Here is a 16,143-nt window from a genome sequence, read left to right as displayed (position 1 = left end):
ACCTCAGAGGATAGGTGGATTGGGCAGACGCAACAAGTGGACAGACTCCGATGACTCCAACGCTACTACGTCTGGTTTCCATGGTGCCGATGGCGAGGATGAGGACGTTCATGAGGAGCACTAGGAGGACAGTGACAATGACTCGGAGGAGTCCATGGAGGAGGAGGACTAGGGCTACCACCTTGGGTCGTTTAGTCCCTCTTTGCCTTTTTGGCATCTCGATGCTAAAGCTGGGTCATACATTGATATGTAAGGAAATAAGTTGAGTAAGTAATGAGTTGATGTGCATAGATCAAACTTGGACAGCTTGACTTGGTGGCAACTTATCAATTTCAAACCAGAGGTCTCACTATATCCAAAGTCTTCTCAGCAAAGTTAATCCAGATGAGGTGAGGTCTAACTAATCTTGATGCCAGAAAGCTCCAAGGAGTATATACCCCAAAACACTTGGACAATTTGCAGGAACGCTGTGAGGTCGAAGGGAAACGCAATTGCAGCCAAGAGCGTCAATTGTAAGGGGCTCGTACGGGGGAGAGGGAAGGCGTCGACACTGACGTCATGACATCTCTAGGAAGGCCACTCGCGTAAGGGCACAAAACGGTGGGTGGGTGTGATTGGGGCTTCAACCCAGATATGAACCAAACAACAACAAACTCATATGAGGCAACAAGAAACAAGAGAAATGGCGGAAACCCTATTTGAGCATTTAACGTCAAATTGTGGGCGCTTGCACACAGAACTAACTCTAGCGCTCGGGAACGGCCCAGCCATTTTGGCCGCGCCGCTCAAGTTTTACGAACTTTCAGAATATTCCTTCCGGGCTTTTACCAATTTGGGGAACCTTCCAAAAGGTTCTGATATGATTTTTACTCGTATTTTTGTTTGTTCTTTTTTCCTTCTATTTATTTTACCGGTTTTCTTTGGATTCTTTTTTATCTTTGTTTTATCTTGTTTATTTTTCTTATTTTCTTTTTCAAAAAGTCTCCTTTTTGAAAATGTTCGGACATTTCAAAAATAATTGAAATTTTCAAAATGTTCTAGTTTTCAAAAAAATGTTCCCATTCTCATGTTCTGTTTGGAATTTCAAAAATTGTTTTTCTAAAAATTCATAATTTCTAAAAATGTTGTACAAATTATAAAACTATCACGTTTTTCATTAATTGTTGGTTTTCCAAGAAAGGGTCATAGTTTGCAAATAATGTTCAAAATTTTCAAAAGTGTTCATTTTTTAGAAAAATATACGAAATTCCAAAAATAATTGGTGTTTTAAGATATTTTAAATTTTCGAAAATGTTCAAAAGTTTTTAAAATATGTCACATTAATCAATGCTTGTTCATTTTCCAAAGAAATGTTTTAAAAATAAAAAAATGATGCTAAAGTGGGCCGGGTCAGTGCCTACTCTCCCGCTCGTTGATGTCCAGTCCTATCGTCAATGGGTCGTGCCAGTCAGGCGCGCGTTGTGCGAAGGGGAGGTTGTTAGCCGCAAGGAGGAGCGTATAGGGAGTCATGAGAATTGGGAAGCTCCGCCTAACGAAATTTGCCCTAGCCGGGCCAACGCGAAATTTTTACTATTCTAATAGAGACAGTTTCAGGGAATCTAATCTACTTACAAAATCAAAATCGACTTAATATTGGAGAAATATTTGTGTATAGAAAAATGAAAAAAATTGCTCAAGTACCTCGATATAAAATGTTCATGTATATGACAATATATCGTCAACTTATATTTAAAAAATGGTCATCCCATAATTAATCTATGTTCATGCAAAAAAGTAAAAAAAATGTACATGTAAATTGTTCATATACTTAAGAACAGTTTCTTATATACATTAAAAAAAGCAAGTCCAATGATAAGTGGACGAGTCTTGGTGAATTTTAAATTTTGTTCTCTTATACCAAGAGAAAAATTAATAATTATATAGATAAGGCATCATATATATAGGAATTATTGATACTATGCCAATTATTATCAATGCCTTAAATATAATATTAACATGCACCGGTTTTTTGCTACCCATTATAATAGGTCAATTCTACCCCTCGGAAACAATAAGCGATCAATTCTAGATGGGGCATTAAAGTAACTTACACGATATGACAAAGCATCAATTTGAAAAAAAAACTTTAGAAGGAACCATGAATCTTTAGAAGTGAAACTAAAACTGGACATTCCGACAAGCCATAACTCCAAGCATTAATATTTTCTTCAACTTCACACATCAACGTGGAGAAGCTTTCACTATATATATATGAACCATTCATGGAGCAAGCATTTCACGGTCATACACTCATCAACTCCACATACAAGAGTACCACCCATTAATAGCCTCTGTTCCCCGACGATGATGACCAAGTACATGAGGAACAATGTGCAAGGACTTGTGCTACTTTCTTTTCTTCTTGTGGTGTGTTTGACTTGTCTTGGAGGCACATATGGTAATTAACAACTCAATTTTTATGGGGCGATTGAGATTGTGGACTTTTATTGTTTATATGATGAGATGATAAGTGTATTCTTTATTTTATGTTAATTAGGTGAAATCATAAATGACAAGCAGAGCAACATGATGAGGAAAGTAAGCCATGTAACGAGACCCCCTTGTTATAAAGATGGGCACCAACTCCCCGGACGAGAATTCTGCTGTAAAATAGATAACTTGTGCTGGCCAAATCTCGGAGAATGCTTCATCAACTGTCCATGCAAGATTAATTGCACACCAGCAGCAGCAGCAACACAATAGTTTCGTTATCACCCCTATTTTGGGTGGATAAATCCCAACCTTATGGTTCTCAAAATAATTATGTGCTGATGAGATCATAAATTTTGTATGTTTTAGAAATGAAATATGTTATTTTAATATTCAATAAAACTAGCCGATGGGTTGTTTGCACAATTGTGTGGCTAGATTTGTCACCTACCATTTACATATTAAATATTTATTTTCTTCCATATTTTGATTGTCTCCTCCTAGGTGTACTGATCGTGGACCTATGTTGGACATCATGAAAAATACACTTTAATCTCTCTCTCTCTCTCTACTCGTTATTGTGTTATTATCATTCACATACTTTTTGTTACATTGGCTGGGTGAACAATAGTTTCATAACAGGCTATGAAGCACCAAACATTGTAATTTAAAATATGTTTACAGCTAGACAGATCAAGCATGGTATATATAGATTTAATATCAATAGGTAAATTGACTATTGGTTTCCCAGGTTCAAGAGCATGGTGTTTGGTTTTAACGCTTCTTCTTTTGCACACAAACCATAAAGCAAATTGAGTTGGATAAGCTAGGGTTTGTTTAGTGCATGTAGAGGAAGTGAGGGGTGTCGGCGTCCTCTAGCTACAGGGCATATCGACTCTATCAACTACTGCGATGTTTAGCGATGGACATATCCATCTAGGACCGTTGACCCAATTTTTTATTAGGATTCGAATCAGAGTTGAACTGATAATGATTATGATGGAATTCACATGGGCCTACAGATTTCATCTTGGCTTGCCTGCAAATTAAGTCTACATTTGCTAAGCAGCATTCTAACCCACATGCACCGTGGACTCGCTACAGAGTAAATGTCATACTTAGATCGGAGGTCACAGATGAGTGTATCTGCTCCGCCAGCTAGGCGTGCTCCTTCACTTTCGCCATGCAGTCCAATGGGCATGTTAAGAACATACATAGATGGAACAGTTTTCTCTTCAGTAACAAATACATTTTGCATGTCTACTCTTGTTAGTAGAATAGGAATCGTTGAGAAAGATTTTTCATTTGAATCATGCAAAAAAGTTTTCTTTGTTTTTAGTTTAGTATAGTTATTTTTAGTAATATCAGTTTTGCTTTGATTCCACGTTGTAATGACGAGGCAACAACAAGGAAAGCACATTCCGTGCATCTTAAAATTCAAGTGTGAAAGGATACCCAATGTAGAGAGAGAGAGAGATGTCAAACACTCGTGAGCTACCCAGTCAGCAATTAATCATGTAGCAACCCTCGGCTCATGGCTTGCTACAAGACACATGCATATAGTTGGTAGAGAGTGGATTTTTGGATCCCGAGCTCCATGGAGCTCAAATTTTTGGAAAAAAAATAGGAACCAACTTATGAAGTTTCAAGAAGTTGTGAAAACATTTCTATTAGGAACATTTTCTAAATTTTACACACATTTCCTATTCATAAAGTTTTGTAATAGCATTTCTATTAGGAACATTTTTGTAAATTTCATAGATAGTTTTCAACAAAATTAAGACATCAACATATTCTTAAAAGTGCAAAATATTTTGTAAGTGTTTATGAACATATTTGGAAATTTTCCAAACATTTTATATGTTATAAAATTTTAAAACAATTGTCAATTTTTTTTATTTCAATAGTAAAAATACTACTAACATAAAATTCAAATGTTTGAACATTTTTAAAGAGCCAGCATTTTTTTGAATTGTATATTTTTTTACATATTACACTGACATTTTTTTATATTTTTAATAAACACTTTTAAAAAAATAACACATTTTTTGAAACATGTGAACATTTTGAAAATGATACAAATATTCTTTTGAATGATATGAAGAATTTCACAAATTGTGCGAACAAATAATTACATTTCATGACCATTTTTCCAAGCACGGTGAATGTTATTAATAATTGATGAAGAATATTTCAAGATATATGTATTTACAATATTTTTAAATATAGACGGAAGTAGAAACAAAATAATAAAACAGGAGAAAAAAGTGTTACCTGGCCCTAGCCCATTTATGAAGTGGTGGAGTTATTTTCGGCAGATCAATTGATAAGGTATTCTGGCCGGATGATTAAACCAAATGGGAAATAAGAAAGGGTTTATTCAGCTTCAGACCCTCACGGATGAGGTAAAATCCTACCGCCTACTCATGTATGTTGCTTATGTATAGGCGTTACAATGATTGATGGATTGAGCAATGGCTTTAAGGTTCTGCGTCTATTTACTAACCTAGTCGCAACATATATAGGGATCGGGGTCTAGGATTAAACTATCGTAGTTGATTGTTGGAGGAGTCCTCCTGGACGCCGGTCGCCCTGTCACCCGCTCCAAATACTCTAGGCCTTTCTCTAAATGGATCCATGGGCCGAGGTGATGGCCCTGGAGAAGCCGACCATAGGAAGCCCTGGCCGGCCTATCAGGCCGGCTTCCTGCATGATGAGGGATCCCTAGGCCACAATACAGGGGCACACATGCATGAAAGGCATTTTTGATTTGATGAATAATGCATAAAAAATAGTCGTGCATTATTATGAGGCATTAAGGATTCATATCCTTTAGTCTTTTTGCTGGCTTTACTTGTTTGTTTTCTTTTTTCCTTTTCAGGAGTTTTCACAAAATGTTCAAAACAATTCACGTTTGTTAAATATTTGAGTAATTTTAAATTGTTTCTGTTAATGCTTTTCATAATTTTTTTGTCTTGTTAAAATATATTCGTATTTTGAAAAAAAGTTTGAAAATTGAAAAATGGTCAGAATTATGAAAAACATTCATGTTTAAAAAATGTTCAGATTTTTAAAATTATATGCAAAATTCAGTGCTTAACGTTTAATAAATAAGCTTTTCTAATGTTTTTCAAAATACGACAACGAAAACCCCCAATTTAAATGAAAAAACCGTTTGAAAGTGTACAACACCGAAAAAAGTATTGCTCGCTACCGGGTTTGTACAGTATGACATGAATGGGCCGACCAGCACCTGTCCCTATGTGTGTATTCCCACCTATTTGGTGCAACAAATTGCAGGAGCTCTCCTCTACCATGCTTATGGCGCTGGTTGGCGCATCAACGCTCACAAGCACATTCTGTTGGGGCAGCGTAGTTTAGCGCTTTACACACGCTCGGTTTCTCGTCTGGCTACTGTATGCTCGCCTTTTTTTCTGGTTCTTCTATAAAAACAACAACACCTCATTTTAAAAATCAACTATCAGGTTCCTGACAAATTTTAAAAGATCAATGAAATGAAAAAAATCCTAGAATTTTAAAGATGTTCATGAACTTTCTAAATGTTCAAGAACTTTAAAAATTTATGAATTTCTAAAAATTTGAAGAATTTAGGATAGCTTATGAATTTTAAAAAAGTAAATAAAATGTGGGTAAAGTTCACGATATTTTTAAAAACAAAATTTTGTAAGATGTTCATGAATTTTGAAAATTATAATTTTTAAATAATAAATTTGAAAATGTTCATTATTTTTGGAAAAATAAAATTAAAACCGAGTGAGAAAACACACACCGAGTAATAAATGGCAGAAAAAAGCATGCCTATAACTTCTAGAAGCTTCTCAAAACCGAGAGGGAGTTTTCGCTCGAGAGCTTAAACGGTCCCGCCACATAGAAAGTCTACCCAAGGGAAAAGGGTGCGCTGTCTAGGGCGTGTCTACGTGCCGCTTCATCACTGTCATAAGTGGTCCAGCCCAATAAATGGAGCTTCTTCATTAGAAACCATCTGTCGTACCTCTAGAAGAATTTTGTCACCGCTGCAAGCCTTTGTTCCAAAGAGATCCCTGCTAAGCCCTGTTCCAAAGTTCTGTTGGAGGGGAAGCCATTACCGGGAGGCTCTCCATCAACAAGCACGCAGTCAGTTACTAGAAAGGAAAAGGAGAAGGCCAAGTCTGTTGCTGATATGAACTCCAAGGAGTTCTCAGAGTTCGGTCAGAGACTCGTCTTTGGTGAAGCGTCCCTTCTGGACTCGAGAGTAGACTTTTATCTTTCACTATGTGCTGAAGACGAAGAAGAATTTCCTTTGCAAACCAAGTCCATCGGTACAGATCACATGGAGAAGGAGCCATCATACTTTGGAGAGGCTATTTGCACATTTAAAACCTATTTGCACATTTCATAAATTGTCGGTTTATCAAACATTGTTATAATTTTCAAAAAATGATTAGAATTTAAAAAAGTGTTTGTTTTTTGAAAGAATGTACAAAATTCTTGTTCGTATTTTTACAAAAATGTTCAATTTTAAAAATTGTTCAAAATATTCAAAAAAGTGCACATTTTTTGGAGAATGGCGTAAACCCTATTTTAGCATTCGACGTAAAATGCCGGGCCTTGTATAGAGAACTAACGCTAGCGCTTAGGAAGAGCCGACCCATTTTAGCCGCGCCACTCTGGTTGTATGAACGTTCCACAATGTTCCTTCGGGCTTTTGTCGACTTTGGGAACCTTCCAGAAGGTTTTGATCCGATTTTTACTAGTGTTTTCGTTTGTTCTTTTTCCTTATGTTTCTTTTACCGGTTTTCTTTGGGTTCTTTTTATTTTTATCTTTGTTTATTTTCTTGTTTTATTTTTCTTATTTACTTTTTCAAAAAGTCTCCTTTTTAATATATTTTTGGAAATTTCACTTCAAATTTAAATTTAAGAAATGTTCAAGTTTTCACAAAATATTCCCATTCTCATATTTTGTTCGGAATTTCAAAAGGTGTTTGTGTTATCAAAGAAATCAGATTTTTTTTAAACGTTCTACAAATTATAAACTATCGCATTTTTCGTAAATTGTTGGTTTTCTAGGAAAAGGTCATAGTTTGCAAATAATGTTCAGAATTTTCGACAAATGTATTAAATTCCAAAAAATGGCTTTTAGAAAAAAACAAAATTTAGAAAAAAAATTCAAAATATCATTGCATTTTTCAATGCTTATTCATTTTCAAAAAAATGTTTCAAAATTTAAAAATGGTCGCCAAAGTGGATCAGGCCAGCGCCTACTCTCCCGCTCCCTGGTGTCCACTCGTGGTGTCGATGTGCCGGCCCAGTCGGGCACGCATTGTGCGAAGGGGAGGTTGTCAGCACTCAGCCGCAAGGAGCAGCATATAGGGAGTCCCAAGAATCGGGAAGCTCCGCCTAATGAAATTTACCCTAGCTGGGCCGGCGCGGCATTTTCACTATTCTAATAAAAGAAAATTTCGGGGAAACTAATCTATTTTAAAAATCAAAACCAACTTAATATTGGAGAGAGAAAACTATGTATAAAAAAATAAAAAATGCTCAAGTACCTCGATATAAACTATTCATGTATATGACAATAAATCATCATCTTATATTTATAAAATGGCCATCCCATAATTAATGTGTGTTCATGCGATAAAAAAATAAAAAATGTATTTGGAAATTGTTGATATACTTGAGAACAGTTGCTCACATAAAAAAACAAGTCCAATGTTAAGCAGACCATTCTTAGTGGATTTTAACTTTTGTTCTCTTATACCAAGGGAGAAATTAATAATTATACAGATAAGGCATCATATATATAGGAATTATTGATATTATACCAATTATTATCAATGCCTTAAGCATAATATTGCCATGCACCAGTTTTTAGATACCCATTATAAGCTGTCAATTATACCCCTAAAAACAAGCGGTCAATTCTAGAAGGGCACTAAAGTAACTTACGCCATATGACAAAGCATCAATTTTTTTAAAAAAAAGGAAGGAACCATGCATCTTTAGAAGTGAAACTAAAATTGGACATTCAGACTAGTCATAACTCCAAGCATTAATATTTTCAGTAACTTCATGCATCAACACGAAGAAGCTTTTCCTATATATATGAACCATTCATGGAACAAGCACTTCACGGTCATAACACTCATCAACCCCACTTACAAGAGTACGAACCATTAATGGCCTCTGTTCCTCGGTGATGATGACCAAGTACATGAGGAACAATGTGCAAGGAGTTGTGCTACTTTTTTCTCTTCTTGTGGTGTGTTTGACTTGTCTTGGAGGCACATATGGTAATTAACAACTCAATTTTTGGGAGGATATAGATTGTGGAATTTTATTGTTTATATGATGAGATGATAAGTCTATTCTTTATTTTGTGTTAATTAGGTGGAATCATAAACGACAAGGGGAGCAATATGATGAGCAAAGTAAGCCATGTAACCAGACCCCCTTGTTATAAAGATGGGCACCAGCTCCCTGGATGGGAATTCTGCTGTAAAATAGATAACTTGTGCTGGCCAAATCTTGGAGAATGCTTCATCAACTGTCCCTGCAAGATTAATTGCACACCAGCAGCAGCAACAACACAATAGTTCTGTTATCTCCCCTATTTTGTGTGGATAAATATCAACCTTATGGTTCTCAAAATAATGATGTGTGGATGAGATCATATTTTTTATGTTTTATAAATCATCGGTGTTATTTTAATATTCAATAAAACTAGTGGGTTGCTTGCACAATTTTGTGGCTAGATTTGTCACCTACCATTTACAGACTAAATACTTATTTCTATCCATATTTTCATTGTCTCTTCGTTACTGTCGTGGACCTATGATGGTCATGCGGAAAAAATGGACTTTAATCTCTCTCCCCCCCTCTCTCTCTCGTTATTGCATTAACATCATTCACATACTTTTTGTTGCAATGGATGGGTGAACAACAATTTTGTAACAGACTGTCAAGCACCAAACATTGTAATTTAAAATATGTTTAGTAAGTATTATCAACTTTATAGATCAAGCATGGTGTAGATAGATTTAATATCCATAGGTCAATTGAGTATTGACTTCTCACGTTCAAGAGCATGGTGTTTGGTTTTAACACTACTTCTTTTGCACACAAATCTTAAAGAAATTTGAGTTGGATAAGCTAGGGTTTGTTTAGTGTGGGTAGAGGAAGTGAGGGATGTCGGCATCCTCTAGCTCCAGGTCGTACCGAGTCTCTCAACAACTGCGGTTTTCAGCGATTGAGATATCCATCCAGGACCACTGATCCAGTTTTTTATTAGGATTTGAACTAGTGTTGAACTGTTAGTGATTGTGATGGAATTCACATGGGCCTAAAGATCTCATCTTGGCTTGCCTGCAAATTAAGTCCAGATTTCCTAAGCAGGGTTCCAACCCACATGCATCATGGGCTTGCTACAGAGTAAATGTCATCCTTAGATCGGAGGACACAGACGAGTTTGGCAGCTCCGCCAGCCAGGGCTCACACCTTCACTTTCACCATGCAGTCCAATGGGCATGTTATGAACATAGATAGCGAGACATTTTTTAAGGCTAGTAATTTCAGTTTTGCTTTGGATCCATGCTAGAATGACGAGGGAATAACAAGGAAAGCACATTCTGCACATCTTAAAATTCAAGTTGAAAAGGATAACTAATGTAGAGAGAGATGTCAAACACTCGTGATCTGCCCAAAATGAAGAGAACACACTACCTAGTGAGCAATTGATCATGTAGCAACCCTGCTTGTGGCTTGCTACAAGATACATGCATATAGTTGGTAGAGAGTGGATTTTTGGATCCCGATCTCCATGGAGCTCAAAGTTTCGAAAAAATAAATCAGAAACCAACTTCCAAACTTTCAAAAAAATTGTGAAAACATTTATATTACGAACATTTTTTTAATTTTACAGACATTTTTATCTTCACAAATTTTTGTAAGAGCGTTACTATTAGGAACATTTTTGTAAATTTAATAGATACTTCTTAAAAAATTAAGACATCCAGATATTCGTAAATGTGCGCAAACATTTCGTATGTGTTTATGAACATTTTTGTAAATTTTACAAACATTTTTGTATGTTATAAACTTTGAAAAAAATGGCTAGAAAGTTTCTATTTCAAGAGAATTTACTAAAAAGTACCGCAAACATAAAAATAAAATGCCTGGACATGTTTAGAATGGTATGAACATTTTTTTTAAATTACACTAGTAATTTTTATATATTTAATAAACATTTTTAAAAATAACACATATTTTTTAATGTGCAAACATTTTATAAATGATACGAGCATTATTTTGAATGATATGAACAATTTCTCCAATTGGGTGACAAATTATTACGTTTCATGACCTTTTTTCTAGCACGATGAATGTTATTAATAATTAATGAAGAATTTTTAGAAATATATGTATTTACAATATATTTAAATATAAACATAAGTATAAACAAAATACTAGAAAAGGAGAAAATAAAAATAAAAATAAAACCTAGCCCTAGCCCATTCATGAGGTGGTGGAGTAATTTTCGGCAGATCACTTGATAAGGTACTCTGGTCGGAAGATTATACCGTTTCAGAAATAAGAAGAGGTTTATTCAGGTTCAGGCAGTCCTAGGTGTACTATAATGGACCTATGATGGTCATCAGGAATTAATCTCTCTCTCTCTCTCTCTCTCTACTTGCTATTATGTTAACATCATTCACATAACTTTTTTTGCATTGGATGGGTGAACACAACTTTGTAATAGATTGTGAAGCACCAAACATTGTATTTTGAAATATTCTTAGTAAGTGTTATCAACTTTATAGATCAAGCATGTTGTATATAAATTTAATATCACATAGGCAACCCAACGGAATTGACTATTGATTTCATAGGTTCAAGAGCATGGTGGTTGGTTTTAACACTACTTCTATTGCACATAAACCTTAAAGCAAGTGGAGTTGGATAAGCTGGGTTTGTGTGGTGCGGGTAGAGGACGTGAGGGGTGTCGGTGTCCTCTAGCTACAGGCCATACCGAGACTCTCAACAGCCACGATTTTTAGCAATGGACATATCCATCCAGGATCGTTGATCCAATTTTCTAGTAGGAATCGAACCAACGATGAACTGATAGTGACTGTGATGGAATTCACAGTTGCCTATAGATCCCATCTTGGATTGCCTGCAAATTAAGTCTAGATTTCCTAAGCAGCGTTCCAACCCAGATGTACCATGGGCTCGCTACAGAGTAAATGGCATCCTTAGATTGAAGGTCATAGATGAGTGTGCACGCTTCACCAGCTAGGCGCACACCTTCACTTTTGCCTGGCCCTAACCCATTTATGAGGGTTTTAGATTTATTTCCAGCAGATCACTTGATAAGGTACTCTGGCCGGATGATTAAAATGAATGGGAAATAAGAAGGGGTTTATCCAGGTTCAGGCCCTTGCGGAGGAGGTTAAATTGCACTCCCTGCTCGTGCATATTGCTTATGTATAGGGGTTACAATGATCGATGGATTGAGCAATTGTTCTAAGGTTTTGTGTCTATCGACTAACCTACCCGCAACCTACATGGGTATCGGGGTCTAGGGTTACACGATCCTAGTTAGTTGGAGGAGCCCTCCTGGACGCCGGTTGCCTTGTCGTACGCTAATAGTCCTTCGGGCCCTTCTCAGATCCATGGGTTGGGGTGATGGCCCAGGAGAAGCCGACCTAGGGGGCCTTGGACCGGCCTATCAGGCCGGCTTCCAGCATCGGGGCACTGAGGCAATGTGTTCTTCCGCCTCACTACAGGTTTTCTTTTTCTGTTTGTTTTTCACAGTTTTATTACTTTGTTTTCTTTTGTCCTTTTCAGGTTCTACACAAAATGTCCAAATTTTTTTGTTCAAAACCATATTCAAATTTTAAAAAATATTTCTTTTAATGTTTTCACAATTAAAAAATATTTGTGTTTTCAAAAAATAATTTTGTTTTGGGGAAGTTTCAAAAAATTCAAAAAATGTTCAAAATTTTGGAAACATTCATGTTTAAAGAGTGTTTGGATTTTGTAAAAATATCAAAATTCGATATTTTTAAAATAAATAAGTTTTCCAATATTTTTCAAGAAGCTATAATGAAAAACCCTGATTGAAAGCAAAAAAACCGCTTCAACTGTACGACATCGAAAAATCTTTACTCGCTACCGGGTTTGTACAGTATGATAGGAATTGACCGGCCAGCGATGGTCCCTATGTGTTTTTCCACCTATTTGACGCAACAAATAGCAGGAGAGCTCCTCTACAGTGCTTAGTTGGCGCATCAGTGTTCACAAGCACGCTCAGTTGGGCCAGCCAGTTTTGGGCTTTACACACGCTCAGTACCTTGTCTGGCTGATTTACGCTCGGGTGGTCCCTATGCGTTTTCCCACCTATTTTGACGCAACAAATGGCAGGAGAGCTCCTCTACAATGCTTATGGCGCTAGTTGGCACATCAGCGTTCACAAGCACGCTCGGTTTTGCGCTTTACACACACTCGGTTCCTTGTCTGGTTGATGTACGCTTGCCTCTTTTTTCTGGTTATTCTCGAAAAAACCAACAACTACTCTTTTTAAAAACCGACTATCAGTTTTTTGTCAGATTTAAAAAGTTCAGTGATATAAAATTTTGCAAGAATTTAAAAGAAGTTCAAGATTTTTCTAAACATTCTTGAAATTTAAATTTTAAAGATCAAGAATTTGAAAAAGTTTATGAATTGTTAAAAATATTCAAAAATGTGGGGAAAATTCATGATTTGTTTTTAAAAATCATAACTTTGAAAGATATGCGTAAATTTGTAAGAAAAACACAAACTTTGAGAAAATAAATTTGAAAATGATCACTAGTTTTGAAAAAAAAGGAAACGGTGAATATTAAAACTAGGTGAGAAAACAAACACGGAGTAATAAACGACAACAAAAAGCTGGCCTATACCTTCCAGGAGCTTCCCAATTCCAAGAGGGAGTTTTCGCTCGAGAGCTTAATGGGGCCGGCACTTAGAAAGTCTACTGAAGGGCAAAGGGTGCGCTATGTAGGGCGCATCTATGTGCCGCTCAGTACACTTGCCTACCTTGCTGTGATAAATGGGCCAGCCCAAGAAACGTTCTTCTTCTTAGCTTCCCCTCGATCGTTCGTTTGTTTCAATTTTTTTCTTTTTCATTTCTGTTATTTATTTATCTTCCGAAATATTTTAAAATATAAATATTTATATTTCAATTGTTTCTGTAGTGTTTAACCAAATGTTTATGTAGTGTTAGCACACGTTTATGCTGTGCTAAAAAAAATACCCACACAACTATTAAAAAACGTTCATGGTACTCAATGTTCATGATATTTTAAAAACATGTCTAGTACCATTCCAAAAAATGTATGTGACATTTTAAATGAATGTTCACACTTTTCAAAAGATGTGTTTGTGCTATTTTTTAAAAAGGGTTATCAAATGTAAATAAATGTTCATCTAGTTAAAAAATATTTGTATCATTCGGGAAAAACCAACATGTAATTGGAAAGCATTTAACATGAATTGAAAATAATGATAAAAATAAGTATTTGAAAATAGTGTCAATCATGTATTCATAGAATGTTAAATGTATATAAAATGTTTTAGATGTATAGAAAAATGTACAATGTGTATGAAAAAAAGTTGACATCAGAATATATATTTGAAAAAACAATGTCAACCATGTATTTGCATAATATTAAACAAGTACTCCCTCCGTTCGGAATTACTTGTCACATGAATGAATGTATCTGTATGTATGTTAATTCTAGATACATTCTTTTTATTCATTTTGCGACTAGTAATTCGGGAAGGAGGGAGTATAATTTTATTTACTAGTACATACGAAAAATTTAGAACTTGTATGAAAATATTAGACATGTGTTGGGAAAAAAGAATTTAAAAAGAACCCCAAAGAAAATCAGTAAAAACAAGAAAAAAACAAGGAAAATCGAAGAGAACCAAAGAAAATAGAAAAAACTACTAAAATAAAAAAAGGAAATGGAAAAATGTAGCGACCTGATTGGAGAGATCGAAGCGAGCTAATAGCGAGAAAATCCCCTCCCTTACATTTTTTTGATAGAAACCCATTATAATAACATAGAAAAATGTAAATAAAAAAATAGAAAACCAAGTAAGACCAGACCAATCCAGACAATTTTTTTGAGTGGTAAACCACAACTTTATTAAGAAGTAGAGATTGTTTTACAGGAATAACAAATTGGCCGGGGGTACTCCTAGCCACAGATGGCGACCAACATCTAAAGAAGTAGAAAATCTATACCTATATATACTATTAAAAAGAGGTGATATTCTTAGTTTCGTCCCGCTTCGTTTGGTCTCGCTTTAATTAATTTCACGTAAGCTATTTGGTTTCGTTACTTACCACCCGTTTTGGCCCAACAGAGGAAGCCCATCTGGTAGCGCACTATGGGCCAGGTCGGAGAAAAATTTAAAATTGTCGAGTCATAACCTGCCAACCGGCCACGCATAGTTTGTCCAACTGATCCAGCTAAAGATATGAGTGGATTTTCTCTCTTTTTGCAACGCACGAGCCTTTTTGCTAGTTTAACTAAATTGTGTGCATCAACGGTCAAAGCACGACCTCAAAAAATAAACTCACAGCTTCTAAAACCTCTCACACGGGCACATATCTCCTTGATGATCGCACTATACCGCCCTTTAGTTCCACTCTTTATCTCCGCCTCAACAATTTTGTTATCACATGCGATAATAACTTAAGTCCAACTCAAGTGCCAAAGCTTTCCGACAAGCGAGGCCTCCAGTCTCGCCGGATCTAAGATGTCACCGATAACCATGGCTGACAACCCCAGAAAGAGGCATGTGTGGTCACGACACATTGTAGCGGATGCGCCGCTTCTCCCGTTCCTTGCCAGACCTTCGTCTACATGAATCTTCGCCACCCCCATGCTCGGAGCTGTCCATGTACCAGTACCCCTTTGCTCCTGTCCTAGTATTTGCTGCTGTTTCAAGGATTCAGGTTCAGATATAAAGCTGGTAACAAAAGAATGGGTAGCATGTGGACTCTGAAGAACTCCCTCGTGGATCGCTTTGCGCCGTGCTGCCCATATCGCTCATAAAGTAATGACCAGTTTGATCATACTGGCTTGAGGTAAATCATTGATAACCAAAAAGAACCGAAGCCTAGCATTTGGCTCAGTCGATGCTTGAATATAATCAGCAACGTCCTCATCTACCAGAGCCCAGACACATCAGGCGACAGAACACTATAATAATGAATGTCGCCAACTATACCGCGTCCCGCAGACCTGGCATCGTCGGTCATTTTCCTCATACGCCAAACATCCTCAGTGCGTATGGTGTGCCTAGCTAGTCTCACAAAAAGTTGTGAATCTTTCTTAGCACTTGGACCGACCAGAGCGAGGTCCATGATTTAGCTTGGGCCTCATAGTTATAAGAACCCACATTGCCTTCTAGCCAGTCTTCCCTTCGCCTTATTTGTCTGCCAACATACGGTAAGCTGATCGCATTGTGAAATTTTCGTTTCTTTCGAAGGTCCGTGCCCAAAAACCATTCATCCTCTGAGTACATAAGGGAATACTTATTATGGCACTGTCAGGGATGTTTGGTCCAGTACACCTCTATTCCAAGTGGTGGTGGTACTATCAATTAGAATGATCA

The 16,143-nt window shown here is 36.4% G+C and overlaps 2 long non-coding RNA genes across 2 annotated transcripts; both read left to right on the top strand.

The window, feature by feature from the left end:
- The first annotated feature begins 2,290 nt into the window (after nucleotides 1-2,290).
- Nucleotides 2,291-2,895, top strand: LOC119288564. Its single transcript, XR_005141221.1, has 2 exons — nucleotides 2,291-2,437; nucleotides 2,537-2,895. It is a non-coding gene; the product is annotated as an uncharacterized LOC119288564 (long non-coding RNA).
- A 5,715-nt stretch (nucleotides 2,896-8,610) lies between these two features.
- Nucleotides 8,611-9,209, top strand: LOC119288563. The gene is made up of 2 exons (XR_005141220.1): nucleotides 8,611-8,762; nucleotides 8,860-9,209. It is a non-coding gene; the product is annotated as an uncharacterized LOC119288563 (long non-coding RNA).
- The last annotated feature ends 6,934 nt before the right edge of the window (nucleotides 9,210-16,143 follow it).

Source organism: Triticum dicoccoides, chromosome 4A (genome assembly GCF_002162155.2).
Source record: "Triticum dicoccoides isolate Atlit2015 ecotype Zavitan chromosome 4A, WEW_v2.0, whole genome shotgun sequence".
Lineage (NCBI taxonomy): Eukaryota > Viridiplantae > Streptophyta > Magnoliopsida > Poales > Poaceae > Triticum > Triticum dicoccoides.
This window is presented reverse-complemented; position numbering and strand designations above follow the sequence as displayed.